Here is a 15,009-nt window from a genome sequence, read left to right on the forward strand (position 1 = left end):
CCTAATCTTTCCAAATGAAAACGAGCCCACTCTGTCAGCATCCTTCATCATTTTTCTCAAATGATCGTCTTCTCACCATTCGGTTCTCTTCATCCACCCCAAAACATAAACTTATCAATCCTCAACATTTAACCATCAATCCCAAAACGACCAAAGCTTCAAGAACGATCTATATTAGACTGGAAATCACAGACTTCACCATTAACCAACACCAAACATCACAAGGAAGATAGAGAACAAAACATAGGGAAACCAGCATTACTCTTGGCCATACATCCAAATCTCAAGAAACAATACAAATAAGACAAACAAGGGTTAAACTATCAATTGTGATTTGAAGATGTTATGAGCATCCATGTGATTAGATCCGAGAGGAAATTCCTCAAGTACGCAATTTACTTAAACGGTTTTACAAACAGATGGCATTCAATTCCAATGCGACTCACAAATCTTAATCCAAATGTACGAGACAACATCTCTGGGGTCAATTGCTCGGACGAGAAATTAATTTGAAGTGTAAAACGAGTAATTCAAGTTGGATATCCACAACTCCACAATAGAGAGACGCTTGTGTAGTAAGTCATAACGGGCATATCTCTGTTGATTCTTTGTGAAAAAACAAAACAAGGCCCATCGATTTAAAGACTAGTAGTAGGCTCTACAACTATCAGCTACACTCGTTGCTCAAGATGCAGTCCACCGCCTCTTCAACCGTATCAACAACCTTTCAAACAATGTGAAGGCACAATGCTCAAAAGCTAAACCCCTTTTGGACCAATCTTCCATTAGAGTAGATACGCGTTCTTATGGAAAATGGCAACACGACTTCTTTTGCAACCGGGAGCAAACTTTTTTAGATATCCTTTTGGTCCTTTGTCAGCTTATCAAATCTGCGGGAAAACCGGTGTTGTTAACTTCTCCCTTGAAGACACCTAATCTGGTCAAAATAGAGAACCAAGGATGTCCCGCTTGAAAGTCATGTGTAACTTCTCTTACTTTAGGTATAAATCGAAAATAGAAAGGGTGTTAAAAAGCTAGGGGTGGAAAGTGGGTGCAACTAGCATGAAGCAATAGGTTCGAGAACCACATCCTAACCAACTTGTCGAGCACCCTTGATGTCTACATAAGGATTGTCGCCGACCATGTCAAGGGTATTGAAGGAATGTGACTGGAGATATCCATCATCCATGCCATGAACATCTGTGTGAAAGTGAGAGTTTATCTCAATGTCATTTTAGCATTGTCAAACACTAACGGATTAGGTTTGCCGAAATAAACATACTCCAAAGGATGATGATGAATGCTGCATATATCAAAGAAAAACACCTGAGTTTGAACAGTTAAGGGATTGTTAGGTGATTGAGGGATTTGGAAAGAGGTTTAGGGCTTTATCGGTGTCTTTTAGCTATTGGCTTTTCACAAGACCTTCTATTGAAGTGTATGAAACTTGACTTTAAAGCTTTAACTCATGATCAGTTTTGGCTTATTAGACGTAATTTAAATGAACATATCCAATTTCTTAAAGCATATATTATCTCCATCTGAAGATAATCAATTTCATTTTTCATTTTATAGAATTATTATTATTATTTTTTGCAATAAGTCATTAGACAGACTTTTTCCCACTCCCATGTCAAACACCTGGTTTGGAAGGAGAAGCCATAAGTTGGAGGGACAAGGAATGGTGGAGTAGCCCCCCAAATAGACCGTAAAGGCAATCTATGAGTTGATGAAGAGTTATAGAAATCAAAGTCCTGCATTTTGAAGTTCAATCATAACAATGTAGAATCAACTTTCATGCATCTTTTACTTGCAATTACATACTAAGGTCGCAATACCTAGTTCCTTCAAGAAAACGACAATTTACCAGTTGAAGACACTCTCTAAAGCAATTCTAAAGGCACCCATCCGTAGTAGATCCAGCAGAAAGCAGCCTGCACTGAGTACACTCGACTAATTTGAGAATTGTAAACTTTAAAATAGAGAAGTGAAAATGATGCGTCCAACAGAACTTCACATGTTTTCAACCAATGAAAGAACCTGATATTCAAGATCATCAGCTACAAAATATAAAGCTGGTTGATGTCCACCCGATTGCCCTAGAAGCCCTCCAGACCTTAGAATGTCACAGAAAACCTGTTGCAGTAATTCTGTTATTACAGAGCTATTACAATAGAGTCCACACCTTAGATTGCACATATATTGCAAGATTTTTCATTGTACCTAACAAAACTAAATGACTGAAAATCCAGAGGCAGATTCTATCTAGTAATACTATAATGATACTGGATTCTATTATTGTACATGAAAATTAATACACATCCAGGGGATACTAAAGCTTAAAGGAGGTACAACATAATGTATATGGATGCATCAATTAACAAAACTAATGCATTGAAAGAACATAATACGGTGGCACACCCGTATGTCTGTGCCCCAATCTACTGGATCGCTGACAACAAATGCAACCTGTACTCTCTCAAAGAAAACATCACACCTTGATCCCAAATCCTTGAGGCATCTATTTGGGCCAAAGATATCATCACTTGTCCAGGCTTTGCATTGAGATACAGGATCAATGTTATCAAAACATGAAGCATATTCATCAATCGATAAAACTTTTCTGCAAGAAAAAATATGCAATTTACTGTCAAGTCTCTAGTTTTAGAAAAACCAGTAAAGATGAATAATCGAAGATATTAGGCTAGTACTTACTTGAAACCATACTCAGACATCACTAGAGAAGGGTTTCCCTTCCTATTGGTCGAGAATGCGACAATAATGGGGAATCAGCCCCCCTCCCAATCCTAGCTGCCTAGTTTTTCTCATTCTCCTCTCTCTCGTTTTCATAAGTTTCTTCTTCAACCTCCATGGAGGAGAGGGTTTGAACTTGATCACTCCCTCCCCTCCCCCTTTTCTTAAGCTGTTTTGATTTTCTATTTCATTTTCTTCTTTTTCTCTCATTTGAGAGTTTTTTCTCTTTCGAATTAGGTTAGATCTGGAAACTTTTCTCTCCCAATTTCAAGGAGATTTCTATCTCGATCTAATTTGGATTTGGGGTTTTTGTCGGTATGTTTTCGGGGTTTCGTTCTTCGAGGGTTGCGTTAGTGAAAAAGTCCAGTTTCGAAGGAGATCATAGGAGCTTAGTGTAGGTTTTGCTCTCACATGTGTCAAATCTATGTTCGTTCAACCTTTTTTCTCTGCTCGGTGACGGCGTTGGAGAGACCAAACCTAGGCGCACATCATTGAAAGACAAAGCCGTAGGATCAAATAGAGATCTCGGTGTGTACTCATTACTGAAGATGAGTTCGGTGATCGGCCATTGATTTTGATATCAAGAAGTCATAGATGTGCCCTTTGAGCATGCCATCCATAACCTTGTTCTGATGATTTCACATGTTATTTAGAGCTTGTTTTATTTTGAAGTTATCTAGGATTTAGTTTGCTTTGCAGTTGATCTGCAATATTTCTCCCTTTTATCCCGAGAAAGTGAAAGAAATGTTATTTCGACAAAAAAAAAAACAAAGAAGAATGCGACAATGGACATCCATGTAAAATTGAGAGCCCTGCTAATGTAAGGTCGATATCCATAGTTCTTGAGAATGAGAAAATTCTAAATAAGAGTGGTGGGAATATTTTCATAAAAAAGAGTTTAAAGTGCACTTTATTTCAAATAAAGATTTGAATTGGCCAAGTGAGTACTAGACCTATCAAAATGGGTCCAAAACCTATTTAATAACTCACAAGCGTTTAAATGAGTCATAACAAACTTAGCAAATCAGCATATAAGACAACCCATTTAAGAAACTAAAATAAGTGGGTCGTAAATGGGTCCATTGTAAACCCATTTACAACCAATTTAAAACAACCCACTTAATGCCTCTACCTTTGTTTTACTTTTCTTTTCTTTTTTTCTTTCTTTTACTTTTTTTGGCCTGAACGTGGAACTCGGATGAGACTGTCTTCGCCCGCTCAGCCTCCTCTGTCAGAAACGATGGCAGCGACGAGGAGGTGGTGCTCCGGTGAGCCGCCCTCGAGCAGCTCCCCACCTAATAGAAGGTGAACTAGCCAAAGGAAAACACACAACTAACCGCATGAGCTCCACAGCGGAGCTCGACCATGGCTGTTATGGACAAGGGAGCTCTGTGTCAGAGCTCAGTTTTAGTGGCCATGGACGTGAGACCTCTGCCACAAAGCTCGGGCATCATCGCAGAAGAAGAAGCACAAAAAGGGAATGAAGAAAAGTTGCAGATGAAGATGAAGGATGGAGGAGAGAGCGTAATAGAGAGAGAGTCTTAGCAATGAAAAGGCCAAAAGAGGAGACAGGGACGTGCAGATCTTCAATTATTTTCTCTTTTTTACCAAAAACATTATTTTCTCTTTGTATTTATTTTAACAAAATTTTTACATGGAGGTTAACAATCATGTCGTGAAAAACCACGGAGCAAAGCAGGTTAATCGGGCCAAAGTAATTAAAAATAAAAAAATCATATTTTAAAAAGAAATAAAAAAAATTCATAGTTTTTCAAAATTATAAAAAAATAAACAAAAATATATCCACAATGATTTAGTAATATAATTTTTTCAAAAATTTATAAGAAGTAGTTTTTCTTAGATTGGATTAAATATAAAAATGTTTTAGTAATATGGGTCGATCGGGTATGGGGTTGGGTATGGGTCGGGTCGGGTATGGGTCAAGAAATTTGCACTATGCATAAAGTTAATAGGTCAATTTGGATAGAACCATTTATGACCCGACCCAACTCACCCGTTTGACAGGTCTAGTGAGTACCAAATAAGGGCTTGAGATCGCTGGGCCCGAGATCTCAAATAAGGAAATGCAACATTGGACATCCACGTAAAATTGGGAGCCTTACTAATGTAACGGGGTGGTGACCGTCATTGCTGAGAAGCGAAAATTTCAAATATGGGTATGGAGTGGGAACATTTTCTTAAAAAAAGGATCTAAAGTAAATTTTGTTTCTACTAAAGGTATGAAGTGGCCAACTAAGTATCAAATAAGGGCTTGAGATCATCGGCAGGCTAAATGTTCTCCGATCAACATTTTCCGACCACTAAAACAGGGGCAATTTTGTGCGAAACTTGGACATGGGTAAAAAATGAAGAAAATCCATCAATTAAATTTAGATTAGGTTTTTCCTTCAATTTTTCACTTTTCTTCTTCCTCACCTGTTGCTCCTCGAGCAAATCTTTCCTCTCTCAATCCCCGATCCTCGATACTCCTTCTCTCAAGCTTCAAACTGTCGTCTGCTATCCAACATGGTCTCCTCGTTCCCATGTTCTGTCGTCCGCGAGCTTCAAGTCTTTATCGACTTTGTGATTTTAAAAGTATAAGAAGGCAGATCTTGCCAAAGCAATGGCGCAAGATGGTCTTCATCAAATGTTTTGTTGCTCTTCCTTTTAGGCTTACATTAATTGTTGTGGGCTTTTCCTTGTTAAGTTATTTTGCGCACCTTGTAAGATTTGTGCAGATGATTTAATTTCTTTTATACAATGGCAACCCATGTTCGACGGTTGCGGTTGAACAAACATTTAGTGCTAGAGACAATATTTTGGACGAACGACATTCAAGATTAGCTCCGAATTCGGTGGAGGCTCAAGCTTGTGTCGATGATTGGATAAATGCTCAATTTCGACAACAAGAGATAGATCGCAACCACAAAGCCGAATTCTTTGATAATGGAGATATAACCGCCATGGGTACCGCTACCGGAACAGATAGTAATGATTGGTGATGAGGTAAGTATAGGGTTATCAAAAGTAAAAGAACTACATGAGTTTTGATTCTTCTATCCCTAAGAAAATATGGGGGCGCTTAATGATAATTCATTAAGTTCAAATCCCTTCCCCCTCCCTTTTTTTCCCCCCAAATTTTATTACAATTTACAATTTGATTATAATTTATTATTTCATAATTTCATAATTTATTATTTTCTTTTATTTCATAATTCATTATTTAAAAATTAAATTCAAAAACTGGAACCGACAGTTCCATTTTCGATTTTGAACCGGAATTGGGCCCCGAACCGACCCGAAACCACCGGTTCAAAGCTGGAACCGGAGTCGCCCCTTAAGGTTCCTATTTCAATTCCCCTATGGCCACGAACTGGAACCGTTGGTTTATGAACCGGAACGGGCCGGTTCCGACCCGTGGCCATGTCTACAAGCAAGCAATTTTCATTCACTTTTGTGGGCCTGGCCATTTTAATTGAAAATGGGTCAAATATGAGTTAATCTTGTTTTAATAAATGGATTATTTAATGGGTATAAATTTTAAGCCTAATAATATACAGGTTGTAAATGAGTCTAATATTTGCGTTGTAAATGGATAAGCTTAAAATTTATATCCACCCATTAAACAACCCATTTATTAGAACATGATTAACTCATATTTGATCCATTTTCAATTTTTTACAACCCATTTAGTAGACAAACCTAACCCATTTACAATTCACTTGACTTGTAAAATTATCAGTTTATATATTTTTATTTTTGTATTATAATTTTCTAATAGTGAAAGAAAGAAAGAAAAATTAAAAATAAGATTGAAAAATGTAAAAACTATTCAAAGAAGTAGAATGCCACCGTCCTCCGACCACCTCCATCCACTACCATCCGACGAACAACCGAAAAAGGTGATAATTAATCATTTTCAGTTTACTAAAGCTCGTCTCCGATTATGAAGGAAATGATACGTGAATCACCATGTTAATATCGTGAAAGTCTTAGGAATTTCGAATTTAAGAAAAAGTTAAAGTGTGTAAGCCATAAGATTTAGATTTAGTAAAACGATAGAAAGTAGAAGTCAATCCGGACATGAGCGTGACAAAAACCAGTTTTGGAAATAGAAACCAACCTGTTAAAACTAACTGTTGAACCCGAATATTTATCTGCTTCAAAAGTACCAAATAATCTCTTTTAAATAAGCATTTTTTTAGCGAAGAAATAAGCATAATTGAAACGAGATTTCTCGAAGGGAAATGGTTCGAATGAACTTTTACATATTCCAATATCTTGGCACAGTTTGTATTGCGAAAAATAAATGATTTAGAAAAGCCGAAGATTAGAATTGCTACCACAAAATATATATTACAATTCTTCTGTTCATGGCGAAAGACATTAACTTCAAACAACTTGCGGCCACGGACAGTACTTTCGTGGTAAATGATCATCCTTTTGGCAAAGAGGGGAGAAAAGGACGACTCTGTCCCAAAGATTGCTTCTGTCTTTAGAGGCGAGAATCCGGGAATCTGTATACAAGAAACATTTGGCAGGATAGCAAGAATTTCCATCTTCCCACATTATTACTGAAGCCCCTTTTGCTGAAGTAAGGAATCTGAACACTTTCACGAGTCCAACTAAGTAGTGAGACTATCCATTCTCTTTATCCACGGCGAATTCGCCCCAGATTGAATGAGTCCGAATGCTTTGTGAAATAACAAGGCCTGTCGGGTTAAAGACTAGCAGTAGGCTCTGCAATTATCTGCTGCACTCACTGCTCAAGATGAGTCCACCGCCTCTTCGACCGTATCACAGACTGTCAAACAATGTGAAGGCGCAATGATCAAAAGCTGAACCGCCATTTGGACCAATCTTCCATCGAAGTAGATACGCATTCTTATAGAAAATCGCAACTCAACTTCTTTTGCAGCGGAAGCAAACTATTTTAACTATCCTTTTGGTCCTTTGTCAACTTACCAGATCTGCAGGAAATTCGTGTCGTTATCTTCTCCCTTGAATACACCTGTTCTGGTCAAAATAGAGAACCAAGGATGTCCCGCCTGAAAAGCAATCATAAGTTCTCTTACTTTAGGTACTAAGCCGAAAATAGAAAAAAGGATTAAGCCAGGGGTGCACAGTGGTGCAACTAGCATGAAGCAATAGGTTCAAGAACCACGTCTTAACCAACCTGTCGAGGTTCAAGAACCACGTCTTAACTAACCTGTCGAGCACCCTTGATGTCTACAGAAGGATTGTCACCGACCATGTAAAGGGTACTGAAGGAATGTGACTGGGAATGTCCATCATCCATGCCACGAACACCATGGTGTGAAAGCGAGAGCTGTCTCAGCGTCATTTCAGCATTGTCAAACACTAACGGATTGGTTTGCCGAAATAAACATATTCCAAAGGATGATGATGAATGCTGCATATATCAAAGAAAAGCGCCTGAGTTAGAACAGTTGAGGGACTGTTAGGTGATTGAGGGATTTGGCAAGGGGTTTAGGGCTTTATCAGTGTCTTCTAGCTATTGGCTTTCACAAGACCTTCCATTGAAGTATTTGAAACTTGACATTAAACCATTAACTCATGATTGGTTACGACTTAATCACGAGTGCTTTATATGCTGAACATATCCATTTTCTTAACGCATAATTATCTTCATCCGAAGTGATTCAAGTTCATTTTTAATTTTATAGAATCCTTTTTTGCATTAAAAGTCATTAGTCAGACTTTTTCCCACTCTCATGTCAAGCACTTGGTTTGGAAGGAGAAGCCATAAGTTGGAGGGAGAAGGAAGGGTGGGAAAGCCCCCCAAATAGACACTAATGGCAGTATATGAGTTAATGAAGAGTTGGTAGAAATTCAACCCTGCATTGTGAAATCCAAGCATATCCACATAGAATCAACTTTCACGCATCTATTAGTTGCAATGACATACTGAACTCGCAATACCCAGTTCCTTTAAGAAAAAGACACTTTACTTGTTGAAGACACTCTCTAAAGCAATTCTAAAGGCACCCATCCCGAGTCGTTCCAGCGGAAACGCAGCCTGCACTGAGTACACTCAACTAATTTGAGAATTGTAAACTTTAAAATAGAGAAGTGAAAATGATGCATCCAATAGAACTTTACATGTTTTCAACCAATGAAACAACCTGATATTCAAGATCATCGGCTGCAAAATATAAAGGCGGCTGATGTCCACCCGTTTGTCCTGAAAGCCCTCCAGACCTTAGAATGTCACAGAGAACCTGTTGCAGTTATTCTGTTATTGCAGAGCTATTACAGTAGAGTCCAGACCTTAGACTGCACATGTATGGCAAGATTTTTTTACCGTACCCAGCGGAACTAAATTACTAAAGGAAGTCCAGAGGGAGATTCTATCTAATAGTACCATAATGATATTGGATTCCACTATTGGACATGGAAACTAACACACATCCAGGGATACTAAAACTTGGAGGAAGTACATCATAATGTAAATGGATGCATTAATTAACAGAACTGAAACATTGAAAAAAAAAAATGATACGGTGGGGTACCTGTATGTCTCTGCCCCAATCTACAGGATCGCTGACAACAAATGCAGCCTGCACTCTCTCAGAGAAGATATCACACTTTGGTCCCAAATCCTTGAGGCAGACATCATCACTTGTCCAGGCTTTGTATTGTGATACCAGATCAACGTTATCAAAACAGGAAGCATATTCGTCCACCGATAAAACTTTTCTGCAAGAAAAAATCCCTAAGTTAATATGAGAATTCTAGTTTCAGAGAAACCAGTAACGATGAATAAGTCAAAGATATTAGGCTAGTACTCACTTGAAACCAAACTCAGACATCACTAGAGCAGGGTTTCCCTTCCCAGTGGCCACGATGAGTTCATTTTCGTATCTGTAAAATATCACCAATTTTTATCATACATAAAGCTTACCAAAAAATGGAAAAAAAAGAAAATAATATATAAAGGTTGATTAACTTACTGCACCATTAATATTCATGAACAATGACCCAGCTTAGTGACATAAGACTTAATTCTCATTTCATGGCCTTACTTTCAAAAGGCAAGACTTTTACTTAGCAAAAAATTCCAGACTTTGATAAGTGAATCATCTTGACGAAAATTATTTTCATCATCGAGGAATTAAACAGGAGAAATACTATATACCATATGTAAGCAACAAAAGTCAGGTCTTTCACATTAAGTTGATACAAAGTTCAAGATGAGTTTTGCAAACATAGTTTATCAAGTTACTTCACTAGAAGGATCCCAGAAATGCAGTTGCAGATATGGGCATGCAAATATAAAACCATCAATTACATAGTAAAACTTCCAAATCAATAATTTGAATTAGAACATAGATTGCTTTCATGAAACCAATTCTGCACCTATTCAACAGATTTCTGAAAGGAGAGTGACCCTGCAGCAGCTGCAGAAGGATAGCATAGAGAAAGCAAGCTGTGGCAAGGGCTCCATCAGTCATGCCATGGTCGACATATAAATGTGAAAAAACAGTCCATTCTACAAGCCCACTTAGAAACAGTACCTGAGCAGGTAAAATGTTCACTCCCAGGAGCTGACTCAATTCAAATGCTCGCATAGACTCCAGAATACCACCTCCTATCAGATAACATGAGACAGTTTGCCATTAGGATTCATATGATTTATAAGCACATTGCAATGTTTACGGGCTTACTCTACTCTTCCAGATAAAACCTCTCGGATAAGGCCAATGCCCAGAGAGTCGCAGCTAAAATTCTACCGAGGGCAAAGATTGAACCACGAATTTTCACAACTAGTAAATGTTAATGAATTGACACAACGATGCGATATCAAACTAATAGAAAGGCATAACAAACAAACAAAAAATTTGTCTATCGTGCCCTCTGATTCAGCCAAAGCATAATGATCGGAGAGAGTCCCTCAAGCTAAAGACTTCATTCATCTAGAAGAAACCAGTACTGGCTCACCGTTAGTCAAGAACACAAAGGGAACCTTCAAAACGCCTGCAGAACAACGGTAATGACAATTACATGAAAAACGAAAACCTCGAAGCCCAAAAAAAAAAAAAATTCAAAACACACAGGACAATCGGGAAAACGTGAATTTTTTTACCGTAATCATCGTACAAACGTTGCAAAGCCTGGGAAGAGCCTCCGATCAGATGCCATCCCCGAAGAATGACTCCATCGATGTCAAACGCAATTCCGAAAGAAAACCTGCAATTACATCGCGAAAGCTCCCATGAATCGAGCAACTTTCTTTCGATTTGGGGGACTGTTACCGAACGAAGAGAGAGCACCCTTCAAGAACCTTTTCGGCCATGATTGGAGGGGAGAGGAGACTGCAGGTTTGTAGGACACGAATGCAGCTCCGCCTCGGAACTGACAAACCCTAAAAACAGAGCGGAGTCTCATCTCTTCACTCTCTCAGAGCAGAGTGCCTGCTCTGTTCCTGGTCGGGAATGCAACGATGGACATCCACGTAAAATTGAGAGCCCTGCTAATGTAACGGTGGGAATTTTTTCTTAAAAAAAGAGTTTAAAGTGGATTTTATTCCAAATAAAGATACCAAATAGCTAAGTCAAAGTGTGTATCAAACAAAGGTTTGAGATCGCCAGGCCTAAAATCTCAAATCAGGAAATGCAACAAAATATTAAACTACCGACATAAATGAAACGAAAGGCAGCTTGCAGTACAAAAATACATTGGTTCAAAGTACATTCATCCATTCATTGGTTATTGACTTAAAGCAGAATGCTTGGCATTTTGCATTGTGTTGTTGGCAATAGATCCACCATCATCATCATCAAGTTAAGCACAAAAAGCATCGTCATCCAACCATCACCAATGATCTTCATCAATTCAACATTAAACACTTGAATTTATTGAACTTTAATATTTGCATTATAAAAAGAGACAACAACATGAGTTTACAACTTTAATATGTGCTCACAGCATGAACAACACTACAAGAAAGAGAAGACAATAGATGAGTTCATCTTCCTAACTGTAGTACATTATCACCCATGAAATTATCAAAACACCCAATAGATTCTTCTGTCTTTCTGCTTCGTTGAAGGTCTATTTCAATCAGCCTTGTTCTTCGCAAGAGCCTGGAGATGATTCGGCAGGAGTTCTCATCACCAATGGGGGGATCAATCCAGTTGGAGAAAGCAGCAATTTCGTCACTGCAATGTTAGGGAGAGAATTGGCCGTAGAAGAAATTGTGTGGATATAGTGATAAGAAAATTGCAAAGTTAAGGCTCCACATATCTTACATGCAAAAACCAATACGAATGTTGTATATAGAAGTCGGCCTCAATTGAAGAGGAAATGTTCTTTGGCTCTAGAACTGGTTTATATAGAAACCCTACCATTGAGATTGCATAAACCTCCTTATAGGAAAAAATATTGCAGCCCAACATATCGACATGAATCAAACCCATATGTTTGATAATGCAAATGGCGAAGCATATAACTCAAAGCAAAAACTGACATTAACAGAACCCACTAACGGCCAAATTCCTCATGTAGCACCAAATTTCTCCAGTTGAGCGGCACTGAAGAAGAAAATGTGCACGAGACGGAAAGTGGCACTGAAGGAGGACTTGAAGCACGCGGAAAGAGGAACTTGAAGCTCGCGGACAACAGACTTCAAGCTCACGAAGAAGGATTAGAAGCTTGCGGACGACGAAACATTGCTTAAGAGCTGCCACGATGGCTCTCTTTAAGGTAAACCATCAAACCCATATATCTGATTATGGAAATAGTGAACTCCAATATGCACTTGAGCTATCCCCATAATATAGATGAAATGCAGAAGACTGAGAACGAATAATATATTGTTATCTTAAAAGATTAAAAGGAGGCAAACGACAGAGGGCCCTTTCCTGCAATTCGAAATTTTACAGAACAAAAAAATCATTGAGCTGTCAAAGCAAACGATTGTCATGCAATTGCACCGAAGCTAGATTTTGGATCTGCGCAAACTGAACATTATTAAACACTGTTGGCACAAAATCATGCAATTGCCTTGGCACCATGCTGTGTAGGTAGGTGTGCCTTTCTCACTTGGGGAACTGCCCGGAGAAGAAAAAATCAATAATGTGAGCATTGATTCATGACTCCTGGTTATCCTAGCAGGCTAGGACTCGACATCGACCTTATCAAACATGCACTTTACGATGATATTTAACCCAAAAAACAAAAACAAGTGTACAACTGCAGCTCTAAAACACAATGTCTATCAACTTGATTGGCCCAATATCTGACCTTGTATCAACATTGACATCTTAACATTGATTACAAGCTTTTAGAAAATTAAAGTTCACATATACATATAAAAAGGAATTAAATCACCAGTACAAATCTTACAAAATGAGCATGCTAGATTCAACCTACATTCCTATTCAAAGTAACTTAACAAGGGAAAGCCCACGACAATTAGTCTAAGTCTAAAAAGAAGAACGACAAACCACTTTGATGAAGACCATCTTGCGTCATTGCTCCAACAAGATCAGCCTTCATTACCTTTAAAATCAAAAAGCCATTTCTTAAAGCAAAAACGAAAGAAGAATCCAATGAGGACGTGATTAATAATTAGACATATGCCCAACTCATGTCACAAATTAAGCCAATCACCCTTCAAGCAGCAACATTCATACGTACTGAGGTGACCTCAGGTAGAAAAAGAACAGGAAACAAAATGAGCTCCAGACATTAGTCTGGAGTGAGATTGGCTCCATGTACTTGTCGAATGAGTCTATCCATCGCTTTTACCCCTTTTCTTTTTTAAATTCGACAATAAAATAGAAGTTAACACCGCATCCCCTGCTAAAAGATACTTCAAAACAAACAAAGATCTCGATATTTTCAAGCCATGTAATACGCTCCAATCTCCTTCTGTAAGTTTCGCCAATTAACTATAAGACTATGCTTTTTAGTTGACCAAATTTTACAGCAACTATATACAAGTCCCCTCAAAAAATCTGTAACAAAACAAATGAAGCCGAATTGAAAAAGGAAAGGCAACATATACCTTCCGCATCTACTGCACTAGCAATTGGCAAGATTGCAAACATTATCTCTAATATTTAGTGCAGAAAACATCCTGGCTTTTATGGATGTAAAATCCGTAAGCACCCTGATTATGTCTTTTGTTGAACCATTTTAAATGCTAAAAATATCCCGGTTTTTATGGGTGCAAAGTTCTATTTGTTTGATAAAAGATATGAAAGATAAAATGTGCATAATATCTAATTCCAATTTTTAAGGTGTCTTCGTGAAGTGACGTAATAGTTACAATTGTCTCGATACCTGGAAGGGGTAGCCCTAGCTCGGGACATGTGTGAGAATAATGATCAACATGGTCCTATGATAATTATAGAGGTAAGTTATCGACGTCAAGCAAATGAAATCTTCCAATCTCCGTCTTTTTTAGAGTAGCCTTAACTTGTATCTCTAAAGATGAAGACGGAGGAGATTGAAAGATTCCATTTACTTCTTAATGTATGCCGATTACCTTCCCCTATCATTATCACAGAATCATGCCAATCATTAGCTTCAGGCATGCCCTCAGCTAGGGTTGGAAGGGCTTCCCAATATCGGGGTACAACTATGTTACGTCCCTTCACAAAAACACCCTAAGAATTGAAAACCGTGAAACATATTATGCACGTTTTGTCTTTAATGTGTTATAACAAATAGAACTTTACGCGATGTAACAGCCTGGAGATTTTTTGCAGTTAAAGCAGTTCAACAGAAACATAATCAAGACACATATTTGACACCCATAAAAGCCAGAGGTTTTAGCACTAAATATTAGAGACAATATTTGCAAGAAACCAACGACCCACCAAATACTAGTGCAATAGATGCGAAAGGGATATGATTTCGTTGCTCAATTTGGCTTAATTTGTTTTGGAACTAATCATTGGAGGAGACTAACACGTACCTGCTACGGTTAGTCTCCTCCAATGATTAGTCAACCAAAAGCAGTCATTTGCAAGGTGGGGTGTTAAGTTCTACTCTATTCTAGGATTTAAAAAAGAAAAAGGGAAAATATGATGGATACTCATTCAACTTTTGACGGATAATGTATGGAGCTCATTTTGTTTCTTATTCTTTCTTCTTCTTTTTTTCTACTATAGGCCCAATATGAACATTGCTGGTTAAAGGGTGATTGGCTTAATTTGCAAAATAAGTCTTAGCCATATGAATAATTATCAATCACGTCCTCATTGAATTCTTCTTTTGTTTGTG

The 15,009-nt window shown here is 38.1% G+C and overlaps 1 pseudogene; it reads right to left on the reverse strand.

Annotated features, from left to right (window-relative positions):
* Nucleotides 1–602: 602 nt before the first annotated feature.
* LOC115754106 lies at nucleotides 603–11,254 on the reverse strand (annotated as a pseudogene).
* Between the last annotated feature and the right edge of the window lie 3,755 nt (nucleotides 11,255–15,009).

This window comes from Rhodamnia argentea, chromosome 8 (assembly GCF_020921035.1).
Source record: "Rhodamnia argentea isolate NSW1041297 chromosome 8, ASM2092103v1, whole genome shotgun sequence".
Classification (NCBI taxonomy): domain Eukaryota; kingdom Viridiplantae; phylum Streptophyta; class Magnoliopsida; order Myrtales; family Myrtaceae; genus Rhodamnia; species Rhodamnia argentea.